We start from the raw sequence: 22,551 nt of genomic DNA, 5'->3' as shown, positions 1-22,551 counted from the left end.
AAAGGGATTCTTTAAGGCTAGTTTCACACTTGCGTTGAACGGTATCCGTTGCATTGCGTTGTGTAACGGATGCAACGGATGTGTTGCATATAGTGGCACAACGGATGCTGCAAAACAACGCAATTCGTTTTGATATTTTTTTTTTTCCCGGTTTTACCAGCGGCAGACTATAGTGAACGATCAGCTGATCGCTCCCTGCAGCCGGCCGCCGGATGATTAGCTGATCGCTCCCTGCAGCCAGCCGCCGGGTGATCAGCTGATCGCTCCCTGCAGCCGGCCGCCGGGTGATCAGCTGATCGCTCCCTGCAGCCGGCCGCCGGGTGATCAGCTGATCGCTCCCTGCAGCTGGCCGCCGGGTGATCAGTTGATCGCTCCCAGTAGCCGGCCGCCGGGTGATCAGCTGATCGCTCCCGGCCGCCGGGTGATCAGCTGATCGCTCCCTGCAGCCGGCCGCCGGGTGATCAGCTGATCGCTCCCAGTAACCGGCCGCCGGGTGATCAGCTGATCGCTCCCTGCAGCCGGCCGCCGGGTGATCAGCTGATCGCTCCCTGCAGCCAGCCGCCGGGTGAATAGCTGATCGCTCCCTGCAGCCAGGTGCGCAGTGAAATCCAGAGGATTCCGCTGCTCAAAACAACGTTACATGCTGCGTTCCTCCCGCTGGGCGGAAGCAACGGAGCGTCGCCCAGCGGAAGCAACGCAGGTCCTTTTGGTACAATCCGTCAACCATGCAAGTCTATGGGAAACAGCGGAATCCGTTAACGGATTCCGCTGTTTCCCAAAAGGGCGGATTGTAACGGAAGGAAAATAACGCAAGTGTGAAAGTACCCTAAGGCTGCTTTCACACATCAGTTTTTTCCCAACAGGCACAATCCGGCAAAAACATGAAAAAACGGATCCGGCGTCTGTTGCCGCCGGATCAGTTTTTTCCCCCCATACACTTCTATTAGCGCCGGATTTCCTTGCATTCCTTCCGTCTTTCACCGGATCCGGCAAAATTTGCTTGTCCGGCGGCTGGATCCAATGTTGAATGGAACTTTTTTGTCTCTGGCGAAAAAACGGATCGCGCCGGATCCGGCGCCGTACGGCGTGTTTTATAATGGAAGCCCATGGCAGCCAACCCCGTCGTCATCCATCATATGCCAGAATCCGACACTTGTTTCCGTTTTTTTTTTTAAACTGAGCATGCTCAGTATCAAAACGGAAGAAACGGATGGAAAAAACTGATGCAATGGAACCGTTTTTTCGACGGATCCGTCGCATCAGTTTTTTTCCCGGATTGAACCTGAAGGCAAAAAACTGATGTGTGAAACCAGCCTAAGGCTAGGGCCCCACTTTGCGTTTTCCTACTTGCAGTTCTAAATGCACGTTTTGGGCTTAATTGATTTGACCAAAGTTGCCTTTCTCAGAAATTTAGCGATGAAAACGCATGCGTATTTACCTCGTTTTAGATGCGTTTTCAGCGCTTTTTACATGCTTTTTCACCTGCATTTTGACAGATGCGTTTTGAACATCAAGACACTGCTAAATAAAGTGTAAACAGAACAATGAAAAAAGAAAAAAAAAAGGAACACATAGAATTTTAGAAATAATTAAGGAAATAGAAATATTTAATAAAATTATAGCGGTAATATACTATTTATTGGAAAAATAGCAATACATTATTATTTTTCTTAAATTTAATGTCGATTATGTGTGTGTGTAAAGGGACATATGAAATCATTATTTTAATGTTCAAAAAGCATGCGTTTTGGTAGTCCAAAACGCATGTTTTCTGCACATAAAAAGCAGGTAAAACGCAGTAATTTGAAGGAATCTTGGTTTTTGCAACTTCTCATTGACTTCAATGTTAGCAAAACGCACCCAAAATGGCAAAAACAATTGACATGCTGCTTCTTTGAACGCATGGTTTTTGCCACAAAATATGCAGATTCGCAGATGCGTTTACAAACGCAAAGTGGGGTCGGATAAATCACAAATGCGATTGAAATGGCTGGAAAATGAAAATGCAAGCATTTTGGCATAAAAAAGGTGCTTCTCAAAACGCACCCAAAAAGCACCTGAAAAAGAAGGTAAAAACGCAAAGTGGGGCCCTAGCCTAAGACATTGCAGTGGACACCCAAAGTAAAGGACTACTGAGCCTACTAGAGCAGGAAGAGCTGCTATTACTACTGGGAAAAGGAGAGAAAACACTGCTGTAATTACTGCTTGGACATACACGTGTGTGAGAAGACGGCAGCCTCGAGCCAGCGATCACTGTCGATATCCCAGCTGTAATTCTGATTGTGTAGTAGCTTGGAGTGGAATCAGTCCACCAGCATGTCATCACCACAATAGGTGCTGTGACTTCTTCAAGCATGGAAATAATAAAGCAATTCTTATATTGAAAAAAAATTTACACATTACAACGCATTTTGGCTGAGGTCCTGAGCCTTTATCGAGACCAGAATGCAAAATTCATAGTTAAGCACTATACTGTGTTCTGCGCTGTTAGCAGCCAGGAAGCTACATGTGAACAGCCATTCATAAGAGGCTGAACGCATTCATATGGTAATCACCCGAGAAGGATGTCTGTGCAGCAGGAGAGCTCCGTTACTGATAGACAGGTTTTGCTAGGCCAATGTTCACTGCTACAATGCTACCCTCAGGGAATGCCGCCATTTAAGCTTTATCTTGTTTTATGCATGATGCCATTTGAGGCCCTGCCATATAAGATCACTTTGTTAATACTGAGTTACACTGGTGCAGGCACTGATTTAGAGGGGCAATCTTCTATATGGCACATCTATATATATAATTGCCTTATTCTGTCTGTCTGTCTGTCTGTCTGTCTTGCTCCAAAATTGTGTCCTTACGGTGACACAAAGCGGATTGGCTGCTGGCCTCGCCATGGCCCCGCCCCCCCGCACGGATTGGTCGCTCTCCCTGGCCCCCCCCCACGGATTGGCCGGCCGCTCGCACAGGCTCCGCCCCCCCACAGATTGGCCTCTCGCCCCGGCACCCTGCACGTATTGGCAACTCGGCCACGCCCCGCCCCCCTCACGCAATGCACGCTCACTCTGGCCCCGCCCCCCACACGCATCCCCCGAACTGACACGGAGACGCGACTCCCAGGTGAGTACTGTACCCCCCGGGAGCCCACACCAGCATACGCCGCCAACCCAGCCGACACAAACCCTCGCATTGCTGGGGTTTGCCGCCGTATGCTGGTGTGGGCTCCCGTGCGAGTGGGGGATGGGTAACCATGGTAGCATAGTTACCAGCGCATCAAGGTCCTGCAGCGGCGGAACATCCACACGCACACACATAACAACAGACACACACACACACATCAGATAACACTCTCACACACACCTCACACACACATCAGATCGCATCCACACACTCACAGCATTCGGAGATATTGCTTGCTTCTCGGCCGCGATACTGTGCTGCAGTGAGCTTCCAGGACCTGCCGGAGGATCACATGGCCAGAAGCATGTGGTATCTCCGGATGTTGTGAGTGAGCGCGTATGTGTAATATCGTCAATGTGTGTGTGTGTGAGTGTATGCGATCGGGTGTGTGTGAGTGTATGCGATCGGGTGTGTGTGAGTGTATGCGATCGGGTGTGTGTGAGTGTATGCGATCGGGTGTGTGTGAGTGTATGCGATCGGGTGGGTGTGAGTGTATGCGATCGGGTGGGTGTGTGTGTGTGTGAGTATGCGATCGGATCTGTGAGTGTTGGCAGAGGAGCACGGCGTGCTGGAGGAGGCTGGGAGGAGAGAGGCTGATCCTGGGGAAGGCTGGGAGAGGGAGGCTGATGTTGGGGGAGGCTGGGAGGGTGTAGGCTGATGCTGGGGGAGGATGATGCTGGGGGAGGCTGGGAGGAGAGAGGCTGATGCTGGGGGAGGCTGATGCTGGGGGTGGCTGGGATGAGAGAGGCTGATGCTGGGGGAGGCTGATGCTGGGGGAGGCTGGAAGGAGAGAGGCTGATGCTGGGGGAGGATGATGCTGGGGGAGGCTGGGAGGAGAGAGGCTGATGCTGGGGGTGGCTAGGATGAGAGAGGCTGATGCTGGGGGAGGCTGGAAGGAGAGAGGCTGATGCTGGGGGAGGCTGATGCTGGGGAAGGCTGGGAGGGGGAGGCTGATGCTGGGGGAGGCTGGGAGGAGAGAGGCTGATGCTGGGGGAGGCTGATGCTGGGGGAGGCTGGAAGGAGAGAGGCTGATGCTGGGGGAGGTTGATGCTGGGGGGGGCTGGGAGGAGAGAGGCTGATGCTGGAGGAGGCTGGGAGGAGAGAGGCTGATGCTGGGGGAGGCTGGGAGGAGAGAGGCTGATGCTGGAGGAGGCTGGGAGGCGGAGGCTGCTGCTGGGGGAGGCTGATGCTGGGGGAGGCTGGAAGGAGAGAGGCTGATGCTGGGGGAGGCTGATGCTGGGGGAGGCTGGGAGATGGAGGCTGATGCTGGGGGAGGCTGGGAGGAGGGAGGCTGGGAGGAGAGAGGCTGATGCTGGGGGAGGCTGATGCTGGGGTTGGCTGGAAGGAGAGAGGCTGATGCTGGGGGAGGCTGATGCTGGGGGAGGCTGGAAGGAGAGAGGCTGATGCCGGGGGAGGCTGATGCTGAGGGAGGCTGGGAGGTGGAGGCTGATGCTGGGGAAGGCTGGGAAGAGGGAGGCTGGGAGGAGAGAGGCTGATCCTGGGGAAGGCTGGGAGGAGAGAGGCTGATGCTGGGGGAGGCTGATGCTGGGGGAGGCTGGAAGGAGAGAGGCTGATGCTGGGGGAGGCTGATGCTTGGGGAGGCTGGGAGGGGGAGGCTGGGAGGAGAGAGGCTGATGCTGGGGGAGGCTGGGAGGAGGGAGGCTGGGAGGGGGGAGGCTGAGAGAAGAGAGGCTGATGCTGGGGGAGGCTGAGGCTGGGAGGAGAGAGGCTGATGCTGGGGACAGAGAGGCTGATGCTGGGAGGAGAGAGGCTGATGCTGGGAGGAGAGAGGCTGATGCTGGGAGGAGAGAGGCTGATGCTGGGAGGAGAGAGGCTGATGCTGGGGGCAGAGAGACTGATGCTGGTGTAGCATGGGGGATGGAGCACGATGGGGAGTGCGCAGCATGGGGGATGGAGCACGTTTGGGAGTGCGCAGCATGGCGGATGGAGCACGTTTGGGAGTGCGCAGCATGGCGGATGGACCACGTTTGGGAGTGCGCAGCATGGCGGATGGAGCACGTTTGGGAGTGCGCAGCATGGCGGATGGAGCACGTTTGGGAGTGCGCAGCATGGCGGATGGAGCACGTTTGGGAGTGCGCATCATGGCGGATGGACCACGTTTGGGAGTGCGCAGCATGGCGAATGGAGCACGATGGGGGATGCGCAGCATGGGGGATGGAGCACGATGGGAGGTGCACACCTCCCCCCAACACACACACACACACAACACACCACACACACACTGGGAACCACAAACACCGCCCTACACAGACACCCACACACACAGACAACGCTGCACACACACAACACCCAACACACAAACACCGCGGCATACATAAATATACGCACATACCACGCAACACACACACATTGCACAAAACATACCTCCCCCCAAAACACACCACACCCACACAAACCGCGCAACACACACACACACACAACGCTACAGACACACAGCGCTCCACAAACAACGCAACACACGCAACACACATACAACACCGCTCTCACCCCCCGCCACACCCAGACAACACCCAGAACATGTACAGCGCCCTACACAAACACTTGGTAACTACACACAACAACATCTATCTATCTATCTATCTATCTATATCTATCTATATATATAATTGCCTTATTCTGTCTGTCTGTCTGTCTGTCTGTCTGTCTATCTGTCTGTCTGTCATGCTCCGAAATTGTGTCCTTACGGTGACACAAAGCTGATTGGCCGCTGGGCTCGCCATGGCCCCGCCCCCCCCCCCACGGATTGGCCTCTCGCCACGGCTCTCTGCAGGCCCCGCCCCCCTCACGCAATCCACGCTCGCTCTGGCCTAACTGACACGGAGCCCCGATTCCCAGGTGAGTACACACACACATCACACTCACTCTCACACTCACTCTCACACACACCTCACACATCACAACATGCTGGGATACCGCTTGCTTCTACACCGGCTCCGTCAGGATCCCAGCAGCGCCAGACATAACCTTGCGATGCTGGGATCTTCACGGAGGCCGTGAAAGCTGGTAACCATTATACACATCGGGTAACTAAGGTCCCTTAGTTACCCGATGTGTATCATAGTTACCAGTGTACACCAGCTCACACTCACTCTCATACACACCTCACACACACATCACATCGCATCCACACATCAAGGTCCTGCAGCTGCGGAAAATACAGACACATAACAGCACACACATAACAGCACACACATAACAGCACACACACACACACACACACACACATAACAGCACACACACACACACACACACACATAACAGCACACACATACACACACACAAATCAGATCACACACACACACATCACATCGCATCCACATACTCACAACATCCTGGGATATCGCTTGCTTCTCGGCCTCGATACTGTGCTGTTGTGATCTTCCAGGACCTGCCGGAGGATCACATGGCCAGAAGCATGTGATATCCCCGGATGTTGTGAGTATAAGCGCGTATGTGCGATATCGTCAGTGTCTGTGTGTGTGAGTGGATGCGATCGGGTGTGTGTGAGTGGATGCGATCGGGTGTGTGTGAGTGGATGCGATCGGGTGTGTGTGAGTGGATGCGATCGGGTGTGTGAGTGTCGGCAGAGGAGCACGGCGTGCTGGAGGAGGCTGGGAGCAGAGAGGCTGATCATGGGGAAGGCTGGGAGGAGAGAGGCTGATGCTGGGGGAGGCTGGGAGGGGAGGCTGGGACGAGGGAGGCTGATTCTGGTGGAGGCTGATGCTTTGGGAGGCTGATGCTGGGGGAGGCTGGAAGGAGAGAGGCTAATGCTGGTGGAGGCTGATGCTTGGGGAGGCTGATGCTGGGGGAGACTGGGAGGGGAAGGCTGATGCTGAGGGAGGCTGGGAGGAAGGAGGCTGGGAGGAGAGAGGCTGATCCTGGGGAAGGCTGGGAACGGGAGGCTGATGCTGAGGGAGGCTGGAAGGAGAGAGGCTGATGCTGGGGGAGGCTGGAAGGAGAGAGGCTGACGCTGGTGGAGGCTGATGCTTGGGGAGGCTGATGCTGGGGGAGACTGGGAGCGGAAGGCTGATGCTGAGGGAGACTGGGAGAGGGAGGCTGGGAGGAAGGAGGCTGGGAGGAGAGAGGCTGATCCTGGGGAAGGCTGGGAAGGGGAGGCTGATGCTGGGGGAGGCTGGAAGGAGAGAGGCTGGAAGGAGAGAGGCTGATGCTGGTGGAGGCTGATGCATGGGGAGGCTGATGCTGGGGGAGACTGGGAGCAGAAGGCTGATGCTGAGGGAGGCTGGGAGGAAGGAGGCTGGGAGGAAGGAGGCTGGGAGGAGAGAGGCTGATCCTGGGGAAGGCTGGGAAGGGGAGGCTGATGCTGAGGGAAGCTGGAAGGAGAGAGGCTGATGCTGGGGGAGGCTGGAAGGAGAGAGGCTGAGGCTGGGAGGAGAGAGGCTGATGCTGGGGAAGGCTGATGCTGAGGGAGGCTGGGAGGGGAAAGCTGATGCTGGGGAAGGCTGGGAGGACGGAGGCTGGGAGGAGAGAGGCTGATCCTGGGGAAGGCTGGGAGAGGGAGGCTGATGCTGGAGGAGGCTGGAAGGAGAGAGGCTGATGCTGGCGGAGGCTGATGCTGGGGAGGCTGGGAGAGGGAGGCTGATGCTGAGGGAGGCTGGGAGGAGGGAGGCTGGGAGAGGTAGGCTGAGAGAAGAGAGGCTGATGCACACACACACACACACACACACACACACACACACGCGCGCGCACTGCACAACACACCACACACACACACACTGGGAACCACAAACAACTGCCCTACACAGACACCCACACACACAGACAACGCTGCACACACACAACACCCAACACACAAACACCGCGGCACACACAAATATACGCACATACCGCACAACACACACATTGCACAAAACATACCTCCCCCCAAAACACACCACACACACACACAAACCGCGCAACACACACACACAACGCTACAGACACACAGCGCTCCACAAACAACGCAACACACATACAACACCGCTCTCACCCCCCGTCACACCCAGACAACACCCAGAACATGTACAGCGCCCTACACAAACACTTGGTAACTACACACAACAACATCTCTCTATATATATATATATAACAAAAATCATACATGAACTACACAATACGTAAATTCTAGAATACCCGATGCGTAGAATCGGGCCACCTTCTAGTATATATATATATATATATATATATATATATATATATATATATATAAAAACAAAAATCATACATTAACTACACAATACGTAAATTCTAGAATACCCGATGCGTAGAATCGGGCCACCTTCTAGTCTGTTATAATGATGTACAGAAATACAAGGACAAGTAATCTATCTACAGCCGACTCATGTAATACCTGCATTATATGCCAAACTCAGTAACACGGGGAGCAGAGTGGGTAGCTATGTTTCAGGTATCTGTAAGTAAATGGTTAAATCAGGTAAACGAGAATCGTATTGACAAGCTAAGCAACAAAAACATATAAAAACTTTAATAAAATGTTATAAAATCTGGCTTTCTATATTATACTATTTGGTTAACTGTGGGAGATGCTATGTGGCAATCCAGACTAGACAAGTCAGCAATCCATTTTAAAGGGAATGTGTCACCCTGTTTTTGCTATACTTTCTGAGAGCAGTATGATGTAGGGGCAGACAGCCTGATTTCAGCGATGTGTCACTTACCGGTCTACTTAGTGTAGATATGATCAAATCGTTGCAGATCTACCAGTCCCATAACCCCGTCCACACCACTGATTGGCAGCTTTCTGTGTACACTGTGCATAGACAGAAAGCTGCCAATCAGTTTTAGGGGCAGGGTTATACAGAGCTCATAAATAGAGATAACTAAATGGCAACCGATTTACTAGTCCTCTAGTGATAATCTCCTGCTGTTAAAACAGTGATGTCATACAAACTCCAGCAAGCAGGTTGTCCATATTGAACATGCTTAGCTTGTATGTCTTAATCATGTCCATATACTGTAAATCATATTTCTCCTAACATGCTTTAATAAAGAATATCATTCTCTGTAATATGACATTTCTTAAACATTTGTATTTTGCTCCTTTGTTATTTGTTATTCCTCCTAATAATTAATGAATACATTGATAACTGGGCACTGCCATTTGTGGGTGGTCCCCTGTACAGTCTGAAGTTAAGATTATATGAGTATATAAATTTTTTTCTGATTTTCATCCAGAACAAAAACGGATGATTTTTCATCTATCTTGTCATTTGCATGGTACACCATTGAATCTGATTTCTTTTTGAGTACCCAGCCATAGACCAATATATGGATAGACTCGTGCATGCTGCGATATTTTTCACTGAGGTATCGGATCAGTCTGTGAAAGTGTGACGCCCTGGACTAGCCAGGTAGTCACAGGTAGACCCCCGCACAACACCTGTCCCCCAATAAGGTAACATCAGACAAACCATAAAACCTAGTCACTGTAATACTACTGTATGTTCTGAGGATTTCGATAGCGTAGGGCAATGACAACAGACGAGTTCTTGGTACAAGATGTTATATAATATGTACACACGGTAGATACACAACGGGAATAAACACAGTAAAACAAACACACAAAACACTTTTACGCAACGGAGCGAAGGGGATTCCCGGGGCCACGCACCGGACTCCCCCAGGGAGACCACCAGAGCGAACCCCTGGACAGGGACTGTCCGGCAATCAACCCCGGAAGGCCTAAATGCGCAGCAGCCGGTACACAAGGGGCAAGTGGTATAGTCCAGGAGTGTCCGTACGGGAGGATTGTCCAGAGTGGTTACGAACCGGGCAGAGTGCTGATCAAGACGGCAGACGGAGTCCGGGCACAGCTTGACGCAAACCGGGTATGGTCCAGAGTCGGTCGGTAGATTTTCAGGAGAATCCAAGGCAATCAGGAAGTAGAAACAGCAAAGCAGGAGCACACAGCAAGCAGTATACTCAGGCACTGGACTGGGCTGAGAGGCGGCCTTTTAAGCAGCTGGACAGGAAGTAGGGCAACAGAACCTTAAACTCCATGTTAACTGAGGGCAAGCTCATTCAAAAGAGAACTGGAAAACCTGGAAACCTGACATTACTCCCCCCCCCAGAAACGGCCTCAGGACGGGTCAGGGCCCGGCTTGTCCGGGTAACGTCGATGAAACTGAGCGATCTTCCGTGGTGCTCGAATGTTACCCACCGGTTCCCAGGAATCGTCCTCGGGGGCGTACCCCTGCCAACGTACCAGATACTGAAGCCGACGACGATGAAGCCGGGAGTCAATAATGTCCTCAACCACGAACTGCTCCTCGCCGTCGACCATCACAGGCGGAGGAGGAGGCACGACACGACCATGAAACGTATTGGGAGAGACGGATTTGAGGAGAGAAACATGAAAGACTGGGTGTACCTTTAGATGGTGCGGTAACCGCAGCCGACAGGCCACAGGGCTCACGATCCCGGTGATCTTGAACGGACCGATGAATTTTTGTCCCAGTTTCTGCGAAGGAACACCCAATCTCAGGTTCTTGGTGGACAACCATACAGAGTCCCCTACCTTATACATGGGTGCCGGTCTCCGGTGAGCGTCTGCCGACCTCTTGTAACGCTCCTGAGCTGTAGCCACAGTGTCCTTCAGAACCTCCAGATTTTGTCGTAGCTCTGTTAATCTGTCCTCCACCGCAGGCACTGAGACCGCAACCGGTGACCTAGGCAAAATAGTCGGATGGTAACCCAAGTTAGCAAAGAAGGGCGTTACCTTAGTGGAGCTGCTCTGAGTGTTGTTATACGAGAACTCCGCCAACGGAAGCATCTTCAACCAATCGTCCTGCAGATGGCTGACATAACAGCGAAGGTATTGTTCCAGTGTTTGATTGGTCCGTTCGGTTTGCCCATTTGTCTGAGGATGGTATGCAGAAGACAAACAGACATCAATCTGGAGTGCCGTACAAAACCCCTTCCAGAACCTAGACGTGAACTGCACACCCCGGTCAGAGATGATCTCGTCTGGTACCCCATGCAATCGGAATACGTTCTGGATAACCAGATCCACTGTCTCTGCGGCTGAGGGAAGACCGGCACACGGAATAAAGTGAGCAGCTTTAGTCAACCGATCCACCACCACTAAAATGGTATTGTGACCGTCTGAGACGGGCAACTCCACAATAAAATCCATTGAGATAGACCCCCAAGGGCGAGATGGCACGGGTAACGGTTGGAGGAGTCCTGTGGGAGCCACACGAGGGACCTTGCACCGGGCACAAACCACACATGAGTGGACATAGTCCTTTACGTCCTTTAAACAGGTAGGCCACCAGAAAAAACGGTTCAGAAATTCCTGCGTCTTCTGTACCCCCCTATGACCAGCCAACACGGAGTCATGGACCAACTTGAGAACCCGAAGTCTTACGGCCTCCGGGACATAAATGCGTCGCTCTCTCAACCACACACCATTCCGAAGAACAAGAGTTACATCATTCGGGGGGGCAGCAAGAAATACGTCACCATCATAGGCCAGCTTGATGTCCTTCCACAAGTCCTGGTCCTGGATTACTCCAACGAAATTGGCATCCGATAACACGGTCTGAGACGGGGTTCCAGGCACGGAGTCCACGGCGTGGATTCGGGACAAGGCATCGGCTTTCCCATTACGTGAACCTGGACGGTATGTAACGACAAAATTGAACTGGTTAAGGAATAGGCTCCAACGGGCTTGCCGTGGAGACAGGCACCTGGCAGACTTAAGAAATTCCAGATTACGATGATCTGTGAGTACTATCACTTGCTGCGCGGCTCCCTGTAAGTGGTGTCTCCATTCCTTGAAAGCGGAAATAATCGCTAACAATTCCTTGTCCGCAATGTCATAGTTCCTTTCTGCAGGGGACAACCGGCGGGAAAAGAAAGCACATGGATGTAAGAGACTCTTGTCCCCAGTCCTTTGTGAAAGGATGGCCCCTAATGCGTAGTCGGAAGCGTCGACTTCCACGATAAAGGGAAGTGCGGGATTCGGATGTACCAATATAGGCGCTGAGGTAAAACAAACCTTGAGACGATGGAAAGCCTCCTGGGCCTGGGCGGACCACACAAACTTCTGTCCTTTCTTGGTTAACAGAGTGATGGGACGAACGATCTCTGAAAAATTACGGATAAAACGTCGGTAAAAGTTGGCAAAACCGACAAAGCGTTGTACCTCCTTGATGTTCCCCGGTTCCGGCCAGTCTAGAATTGCTTGTATCTTGCCAGACTCCATGTTCAGTCCCTGAGGAGAGATGACATAACCTAAGAATTGTATTTGTGAGCAGTGGAACTCGCATTTCTCCAGTTTGATGTACAGGTGGTTTTCCCTCAGCCGGGTAAGTACGGTCTTGACGTGTTCCTGGTGTTCCTGTAGGGAATCAGAAAAGATTAGGATATCGTCCAGATAAATCACCATGAATTGGTCCATGATATCCCTAAAAATATCGTTAACTAGATGTTGGAAAGTCGCGGGAGCGTTACAAAGTCCAAAAGGCATCACTAGGTACTCAAAATGTCCATACCGACATCGGAACGCGGTCTTCCACTCGTCTCCGGGACGTATGCGAAGTAGATTATATGCCCCACGGAGATCCAATTTAGTGAATATTTTTGCCTGTTGGACCCTCTCCAATAGCTCAGGAATCAACGGTAACGGATACCGGTTCCGGATGGTTATTTTATTCAGTTCCCGGTAGTCAATACAGGGTCTCAGAGTCCCCTCTTTCTTTTTCACGAAAAAGATGGGTGCCCCTGCTGGTGAGGTAGACGGGCGAATAAATCCCTTGGCTAGGCTCTCATCAATGTATTCTTTTAGTGCTTCTAGCTCAGGTGCCGCCAACGGGTAGACATGGCCGAACGGAATCTCCGCCCCTGGGAGTAAGTCTATGGGGCAATCATACGGTCTATGCGGGGGAAGCCGATCGGCTTTTCTTTTGTCGCATATGTCAGCAAAGTCATCATAAACCGGGGGTAGAACAGGTACCTGTACAGTGCCCTCCGCATTCGGTGTTACTGGAACCGGAATAGTTGGACTAATGGTCGGACCACTCTGCGGTGGGAATGAGATTTCCTTAGTTTCCCAATCGATGACCGGATTCGTAGACCGTAGCCACGGAATACCTAAAATAATCGGAAAATGAGGAGAGGAAATTATCATGAAAACAAGGGTCTCCTGCTGACCTGGCTTCATCACGCATTCTAGTGGTACTGTTTCCCGATCCACTGGTCCAGAGCTTAACGGAGATCCGTCTACCGTCTCCATGGTAACCGGTGAGGATCTTTGCTGAGTCCGGATACCGTGTTTCCTGGCAAAAGAGGAGTCCATGAAATTTCCCCCTGCCCCAGAATCTATCATTGCAGAGGTAGGTATTAGATGCCCCTCCCACTGGATCTGAATGGGGAGCGAGCAATGGGTATATTTCCCTTCTGAGTCCTTCGGTGAGGTTGACATTACAGTCAAGGGAAATACCGCATCCAAGTGCCCACTTGCCTCAGAGATATCGGACTCTGCGTCCGTGTTGTCACACTCTGCCATGGCTGCCAATACCTTATTTGGGCGATTTGGACGTTTCGGGCAGTCGATCAAGAAATGATCCGATTGACCGCAATAGAAACACAAACGCTCACGGAGCCGGTGTTCGCGACGTTCGTTGGTCTCTCGCTTTTGCAGAGAGTCCACTTGCATAGGAACGTCCTCGGCCTCCCGTGGTGTCCTGAGAGCGGGTTCTCTAGAAGGAAACGCAAAGTTGTTTACACGGTTTACAGCTGCCCATTTTTCCTGTCTACGCTCCGTCAAGCGGGTATCAATACGCACACAGTGCTGGAGAAACAGTTCAAAATCCCCTGGAGATTCGGAACGAGCTAACTCGTCCTTGATGGTACCGGACAAACCTTTTCTGAAAACAGACAATAATGCATTGTTTCCCCAATCGGTGTCTACCACTAACCTCTGGAACTCAGTGGCGTATTCAACGACAGAACGCTTTCCCTGACGTAAGGAAAGGAGAGCCGATTCAGCGGTAGCACGGCGATTCGGATCATCAAACATTTGCGCCATTGCGTTCAGAAAGTCATCCAGGTGATTTAAACGGATGTCCCGATTCTCTATCATAGGATTAGCCCAAGCCAGTGCTCGTGAGGTTAATAACATGATTATACATAACACTTTGGACCGGTCAGAACGGTAATAATCAGCATGTACATCAAAAAACAGTATACATTGGTTCACAAATCCACGAAACTGGCTACGATCACCATTGAAACGGAATGGGGGTAACCTAGGCATACCGGCAGCTGATACGGACGTAGTGGGGACGGCTTCCTGAGCCTCCACTCTGACTTGCAAATCCTGAATAGCCGGACCCAGTACCTGGTGATCATGGCCCAGCTGTGCCTCCACATCTCTGAGTTTAGTTTGCACCGCCTCCATCTCCTGCTGCAAGGAGTTGATCATGGAAAAGAGCTGATCTACTCGTGTCTCAGTCATTGCCCCAGCGAAATCCTCTTAGGGCCTGAGTATAATGTAATACTACTGTATGTTCTGAGGATTTCGATAGCGTAGGGCAATGACAACAGACGAGTTCTTGGTACAAGATGTTATATAATATGTACACACGGTAGATACACAACGGGAATAAACACAGTAAAACAAACACACAAAACACTTTTACGCAACGGAGCGAAGGGGATTCCCGGGGCCACGCACCGGACTCCCCCAGGGAGACCACCAGAGCGAACCCCTGGACAGGGACTGTCCGGCAATCAACCCCGGAAGGCCTAAATGCGCAGCAGCCGGTACACAAGGGGCAAGTGGTATAGTCCAGGAGTGTCCGTACGGGAGGATTGTCCAGAGTGGTTACGAACCGGGCAGAGTGCTGATCAAGACGGCAGACGGAGTCCGGGCACAGCTTGACGCAAACCGGGTATGGTCCAGAGTCGGTCGGTAGATTTTCAGGAGAATCCAAGGCAATCAGGAAGTAGAAACAGCAAAGCAGGAGCACACAGCAAGCAGTATACTCAGGCACTGGACTGGGCTGAGAGGCGGCCTTTTAAGCAGCTGGACAGGAAGTAGGGCAACAGAACCTTAAACTCCATGTTAACTGAGGGCAAGCTCATTCAAAAGAGAACTGGAAAACCTGGAAACCTGACAGTCACCTCCCTCAGGGCTTGATGGACACACCAGGGGGGCAGAGCCAGGCAGTTGGCCACGCCCACCATGGAGTCCAGAGGGCCTGAGGCAGGAAAAGAGTAGTCAGTCAGTTAGTCAGTCAGTGAGTTGTGAGCAGAGTGAGGAGGTCAGGCCTGTAGGACAGGCCTGTGACAGTCTGACAGGTGCCAGGGTCGGAGCCCAGGCACCTTTGACTAGGAGGCAGACGGTGGCCTAGCCTGCAGGAGCCGGGAAGACGGCTCGGTGGAACCGTGGTGGACCGGGACAGGGTAGTGGCCCGACGGGACCGACCCGGGGAACCGACTCGGAAACCAGAGCACACAGGGGGGTACGCAGACCCTGAAACGAGGTCCAGAAGGCACTGGACTGAGTTAATCAACTGATTGCGGTCTGGACTTTAGGTCCTTTCCCACCCAAGTCCCGACTGAAGACAACAGCCCACCGAGGGGGATAGAAAGACACCGCACAGGCAGAGAGATCCCAGGGCCAGCGTCTGCCGGGCAAAAGGGCTCTCCCGACATACACAATGCTGGGGAGCGGACTCCCGTCGCTGAAGCGCAGGCAGCCGAAATACACTACACGGTGCAGGAGAAAGGCAAAGACCACCGAACCGGGTGGGGGACCAGACGCAGCCGGCTGCGGGCACTGACCACCATCAACTTTGTTTATCAGAGACTTGTGTGTGTCAATAACAGTGAGTACAACAGTGCCATCCGGCCGCGCACCGCCATCATCCCTGACCACGGAGGGGTTAACATCTTGCTGCATGACCATCTCCCCCGGGTGCCCCGTAACTGCAGCGGTGGTGTCTACCTTCACCACAACCCGTGGGTGGCGTCACGAACTTAAACACGGCTACGGCCGTACACCTACCTACCACCCCCATAAGTAGCGCCAGCACCCTTTCAGAGCGAAGTGACCCCGGGTCCGGAGGCGCTCGAGCCACCCACCAACGAGCCTGGATCCAAGCGGCTCGGCTGGAGGCGAGCGCGGGGCGGTACATAAAAAAATGGTCATCTGAACCACGAGCAGTTCTGCCTAACCGTCCCTGTATACACTAGATAAAGAGATCTTTAGAAAAAGTATTACTAAAGATCTTTTACTGTATACTAATGAGCGTGGGGATTTGTCTCCCGGGCGTTATATCCCCTGGTTAGTCGGCTCCCTTAGCATGTTAGTACACCCCTGTGGGAGTGCTAACGTGCTAATGAATGTGCAGCGTCAGAGGATTATCTCACTCACCTCTCCGCCGCCATCGTGTCCGACGCTGGATTTCGGCTCAGTGTGCATGGTCATGCGCACTATGAAGCCGGGTGTACATGTCCTGGCTTCAAACTGAAGTAGTGTGCATGACCGAAACTCCAAAGTCATGCGCACTGAGCCGAAATCCAGCATCAGAGGTAAGTGAGATTATCCTCTGACGCTGCACATTCATTAGGATGATAGCACACCCAGGGCCGCCATCAGGGCATTACTACTAAGACTGGTGTAGGGGGCCCGGTAAAGAGGGAGGGCCCGGCTAAGCCAGGGACAGTTACATAGCTTTATTAAGCCCCGGGCCAGCCGGGCCCCACCCCCTTCACCGCCCCCAACCAGTCAAAGCCGTAGCAGAGGACCCCGGCAGTGTTGCTGTTGCAACTAAACACGTGGCTAATTTGCATCGCATGCAATTATCCACGTAAGCTGGATATACCGGGTATGCAGCTGCATACTCGGTATCTAGAGGGGGCGCTGGCAGTGCATCTGTCCAGGGCGCAACTGTGAGGGGGGCACTGTCGGGCTGCCTGATGCGTCAGTGTGAAAGACTGCCTGGGGGCTGCGTTTGCGGCCCCGTAGTGGGAGCCAGTTATTTCTGTCACGCTGGGGCCCTTGCTCGCCGGTCAGTGATGAGGGCAATCTAACCTGTTGTCCGGAGCTCCAGGCTCCGAGGGGCCCTGGTCAGATAGCCCTCATTGCACGCTGCGTGCCGGGCAGGGAGCGATCCTGCAGCTCCGCACAGTCAGTGCAGGCATCAAAACGCAGGAATCTCTCCTCTGTTCCCTGCCCGGCACTTTCTCTGTGACACACGCGGCGCACCCTGATGACTTCAGCGCGCCGCGCGCCTGTGTCATTTCAAAAGTTCCTGCACAGCGGGGGCCTTCACGGAGAGAAGAAGCTGAGGGGCCCCTAGGAGAACAGCATCGACGCAGCCAGGACCCGTACAAGAGGAGAAGCAGCTCGGCAGGGGGCCCGTACGGAGGTGCCTGAGGAGGGAGAGGTGAGTGGTGATAAACAACCTGAGGAGGGGACAATGAGATGAGGGGGGAGGATTACTGGTGACTAATACTGGGGGTGTAGCAGTAGCTTACCTACCGGGGGGGGGAGGTTGCCCCGAGCTGCTGCCTCCCAGGGCCATGTTAAAACAGTTTGTTTTTTTGTTTTAAACTGTCATTTCCTTTTGTCATCTAGCAAATCCGGCGTTTTTTTCCAGGGTGAGGGGAGAGGGGGTTAATACCTGAGTGCTGCAGAGGCAGAGAAGCTTTAAAATGCTCCCGTGCAGGACCTGCGATGACGTCATGCAATGTCACCCCCATGTGGGAGGAGCCAGAAGATACTCATTACCTGTCGTCATGTGCCCTCATCTGCTACAGCTACTCAAGAGTAGCTGTAGCAGATGAGGGCACATGATGACAGGTAATGAGTGAAGAGGAGGACATGGGGGGTGCTGAGTGTGACAAGAGAGGGGCAGAATGTGATGGGCTGAGTATGACAAGAGAGGGGCAGACTGTGAGGGGCAGAGTGTGACGAGAGGTGCTGAGTGTGACAGAGGGGGGCAGAGTGTGACAGAGGGGGGCAGAGTGTGACGAAGGGGGGCAGAGTGTGACAGAGGGGGGCAGAGTAGAGGATGTATTACGGAAAGAGGTGGTGTAGAGCGTGTATTATGGAAAGAGGCAGTGTAGTTGGTGTATCATAGTGTTATGTAGAGGGACGGTGTAGAAGGTGCATTATGGAGAGGGGCGGTGTAGAGGGTGTATTATGGAAAGAGGTGATGTAGGTGGTGTGTTATGGAGAGGGGTGATCTAGAAGGTGCATTATGGAGAGGGATAGGCGGTGTAGAAAAGGTGTATTATTACTTTTATGAGGGAAATACTTCATTTTCTGGAACAACTTCAAGGGTACCAAGACTTTAGGCCATGACTGTGTGTGTGTGTGTATAATATGTATAATATATATATATATATATATATATATATATATATATATATATATATTACACACACATGCATGTATGCCTTTCCAAAAGTGGTGTTGGACTGGGGAAGGTTTGCGGGGTGAGGCGGAGCTGGGGTGGAGCCTGGGTGGAGTCCCAAGGGGGCCCCATAATTTTGCCAGTATGGGGCCCTGAAATTCCTAGTGGCAGCCCTGAGCACACCCACAAGGGCGCACTAACATGCTAATGGAGCCGACTAGCCAGGGGAACTAACGCCCAGGGGACTAGTCCTCTCGCTCATTAGCATACGGTAAAAGATCTATAGAAATACTTTTTCTAAAGATCTCTTTATTTATGCTACTAGATACAGGGACCTATGCAGGGATTAGAAATAAGCACCCAGAACTGTTTGTGGTTCTGGGTGCATATTGCACCTGACAGGTTCCCTTTAATTAAGTAACATTGGTCAGAGTGCTTTCTGTGTGATGTTAGTTTTTTACACGAACAGCACTTGGGCAACAAGTACAACAGTGTGAACAACGCCTGAGGCTGTATTTAAAGTCCGTGCATGGACAAATATGTCTGGACCTACTGCGAGTCTTCTCACCTGAACCAAAAGCCTCAAAGGCATATATAAGGCCCTGTGCGCACATTGCATTTTTACCTGCGGTTTTACCCACGGTTTTGCTGCAGAAATTTCTTGAGAAATGTTTGTAATCTTTCTGCAGACATTTCCCAGCAAAACCTATGGGAAAAAAATAGCTGTGTGCACAATGCGTTTTTTTCTCAAGAAATTTTTTTCTGCAGAATTTCTTGAGAAAATGTGCATGTCACTTCTTTTCCGCAGGTACCTGCGGTATATCCCTGGTATTTCACTCCATTCATTGTAATGTAATCGCGACATACTGCGGGTATTCCGCAGGTAGCAAATGATGTGCGGTATACCCCCGGTATAGCCGCGATTTACCTGCGGTAATGTTCATCACTACCCTGCGTTTTGCAGGGAAGTGATGTCATTATGACAGGAAGAGGAAGTGGAGCAGAGAGTAAACATACACACACATCACAGACATAGAATACACACACATCACACTCACACACAGACATATAGAATACACATACCAATCAGACATATAAAAAAAAAAAGCGTGTGCTCCGCTGTATTTTTACCGTCCAGCCGAGGTAAACACACAGTGGCGGCCCGGTATTCACAGGCTGAGGAGGGCGAGGGCCAGGGTTAATGCCTCCTCCCTCCCGCAGCAGAGAATATCAGCCCGCAGCTGCCCAGAGACTGTCGCATCCATTATGCGGCAGTCCCGGAGTTTCCCGGCTCTTCCAGATTGCCGTGATGCGGAGGCAATCAGGGTAATAATGAGTTAAATGGCAGCGGAACGCTGCCATTTAAGTCCGAGTTTAATCATGGCAGCGTCTATGAGACAGCTTTCATGATTAACCTGTAAGTAAAGTGAATAAACACACACCGAAAAATCCTTTATTTTAAATAAAAGACAAAAAGCCCCCTCTCTCACCCCTTTATTAACCCCCCAAACACACAGCTCCGGCGTAATCCACGGAGGTCCCACGATGCTTGCATCCAGCCGCGACTGACACTGTACTGAATGCAGCCTCGTAACGAGCCTGCAGAGGTAATTACAGGTCATTTCCCACGGCCGGTAATGTGAACACACTACCTACCATGAGAAATACTGTGTGTGCTCACAGGGACTCTATCTATTGATTGATCTGTCCTCTATCTATCCCTCTATCTATCTATCCATCTATCCATTATCTATTTATTTATCTATCTATCCATTATCTATTTATATATCTAACTATCCATTATCTATCTATCCCTCTATCCATCTATTATCTAGCTATCTCCTATCTATCTATCTATCTATCCATCTATCTATCTATTATCCATCTATCTATCCATCTATTATCTATCTATCCCTCTATCCATCTATCTATTTATCCCTCTATCCATCTATCTATCTATCCATTATCTATCTATCCCTCTATCCATCTATCTATCTATTTATCTCCTATCTATTATATCTATCTATCTATCAATTATCTATCTATTTCTCTATCTATATCAGAAGCAAATTACCTTTTTTCTTTTTTTTTCTCTTTTTCAACATGCTTTATTTATAAAGAACCACAGGGACCAATCTGCGGAAAAACCGCAGCCAAAACGCAGCAAAACCGCGGCAAAAACGCATGCGTTTTTCCCGCGGTTTTGGTGCGTTTTTTTTACCGCAGGTGCGGTAATCTTCAACTCCCAGAAGTTTCTCAAGAAATTTTGTTGATAAAAATCACTTTTCTAGTGCGCACATAGCCTAAAGCAGGCTTTACACGCTACGATTTCGCTACAGCGATCTCGTTGTGGTCACGGATTTTGTGACGCACATCCGGCCACTGTAGCGATCTCGTTGTGTGTGACTCCTAAGAGCGATTTTGGATCGTTGCAAAAACGTCCAAAATCGCTCCTTGTTGACATGGGGGTCCTCTCCCAATTATCGCTGCTGTTGCGAAGTTGTTCCTCGTTCCTGCGGCAGCACACATCGCTACGTGTGACGCCTCAGGAACAAGGAACCTCTCCTTACCTGTCACACGCCAGCAATGAGGAAGGAAGAAGGTGGGCGGGATGTTCGTCCCACTCATCTCCGCCCCTCCGCTTTGATTGGGAGGCCGCTTAGTGACATCGCTGTGACGCTGAGCGAACCGTCCCCTTAGAAAGGAGGCGGTTCGCCGGTCACAGCGACGTCGCCGAGCAGGTAAGTACGTGTGACGGGTCTGGGCGATATTGTGCGCCACGGGCAGCGATTTCCCCATGTCGCACAACCGATGATGGCAGGTACCCACGCTAGCGATATCGGTCACGATATCGCAGCGTGTAAAGTGGCCTTATGACTGTTAATTTGGGTCCAGACATTGTGATCTGTATATTAATCATAAAACACGGACGTGAGAATGCAGACCTGCACTGTCCAATCAGTACTACCAGTATTATACTGTAAGGGGACACACTGCTTTGACAAGGAGACTGGCAATGCACGCAATGTCAATTTATTCAAAAATTTGAAACAGATGAACAGCACAACACAAAATTCTAAGGGAAGATGATCCAAAATTGTAATCTGATAGAGATTACATGTACATGTAAAAGTTTGGGCACCCCTGGTCAAAATTACTGTTATTGTGAACAGTTGAGCAAGTTGAAGATGAAGTGATCTCTAAAAGGCATAAAGTTACAGATGACACATTTACTTTGTATTTCAGGGGGAAAAAAAATATTTTCATCTTTTATATTTTAAAATTAACAAAAAAGCAAAATGGGCCAATGCAAGAGTTGATATAATGAAAAAAGAAAAATTGCTCACCTGGCACTATTCACATGTGGACAGCAGGTCTACATATGACCTATGACTAAGGAACAATCCGAAACACATAATGCGTGGGCCCTGCGTTGGCCCGTATCATGGGACTTATGTTTTTAAATTTTTTGCGCGTATGATTTTATAAATAAATTTGGATACCACTTTTAAGAAAGAACCTGATGCTGGATTTCCTTCCTTCCTCGCTTATATGTGGTGGCCAGCCACGTCCATGCATCGGTGAGGTTTGCAGAGAACCTGGTGAGCTTCCCCCTCCCCCTTTGCCATATCTTGGTAATTTGGAATTAAGCCTCTAACCTAGATAATGTGATGAGTATCTTTCCCTCTCTATTCTCTGATCTATGTATAACCCACCCATGCACTAGTCCATATTGACTTTAAGGCCGGGGCCACACGGGGCACTAGTGCGATGCTCGCATGACACTCTGCTCACGCTGGCAGCACAGCAGGAGCCGAGTGTCATGCTAGTATCCCTGCGACTGCGGTCCGACTGTGCGAGCGGACCTCAGCTGTGGGGAGCGGGCCGGCTCTCAGGAGGGACGGGCCAGTGCTGCGGAGGGGCGGGCCGGCACGGAGGAGGAGAGGGAGGAATTTATCTCCCTCTCTCC

At 51.3% G+C, this 22,551-nt stretch overlaps 1 protein-coding gene across 3 annotated transcripts in view; it reads right to left on the bottom strand.

The window, feature by feature from the left end:
• PRR7 (proline rich 7, synaptic) overlaps positions 1 to 22,551 on the bottom strand; it is a 182,807-nt gene that overhangs the window by 144,299 nt on the left and 15,957 nt on the right. The window lies entirely within an intron of this gene.

This window comes from Anomaloglossus baeobatrachus, chromosome 4, assembly GCF_048569485.1.
Source record: "Anomaloglossus baeobatrachus isolate aAnoBae1 chromosome 4, aAnoBae1.hap1, whole genome shotgun sequence".
Classification (NCBI taxonomy): Eukaryota; Metazoa; Chordata; class Amphibia; order Anura; family Aromobatidae; genus Anomaloglossus; species Anomaloglossus baeobatrachus.
The sequence above is the reverse complement of the archived record's forward strand: the minus strand, read 5'-3'. Positions and strand labels throughout refer to the sequence as shown.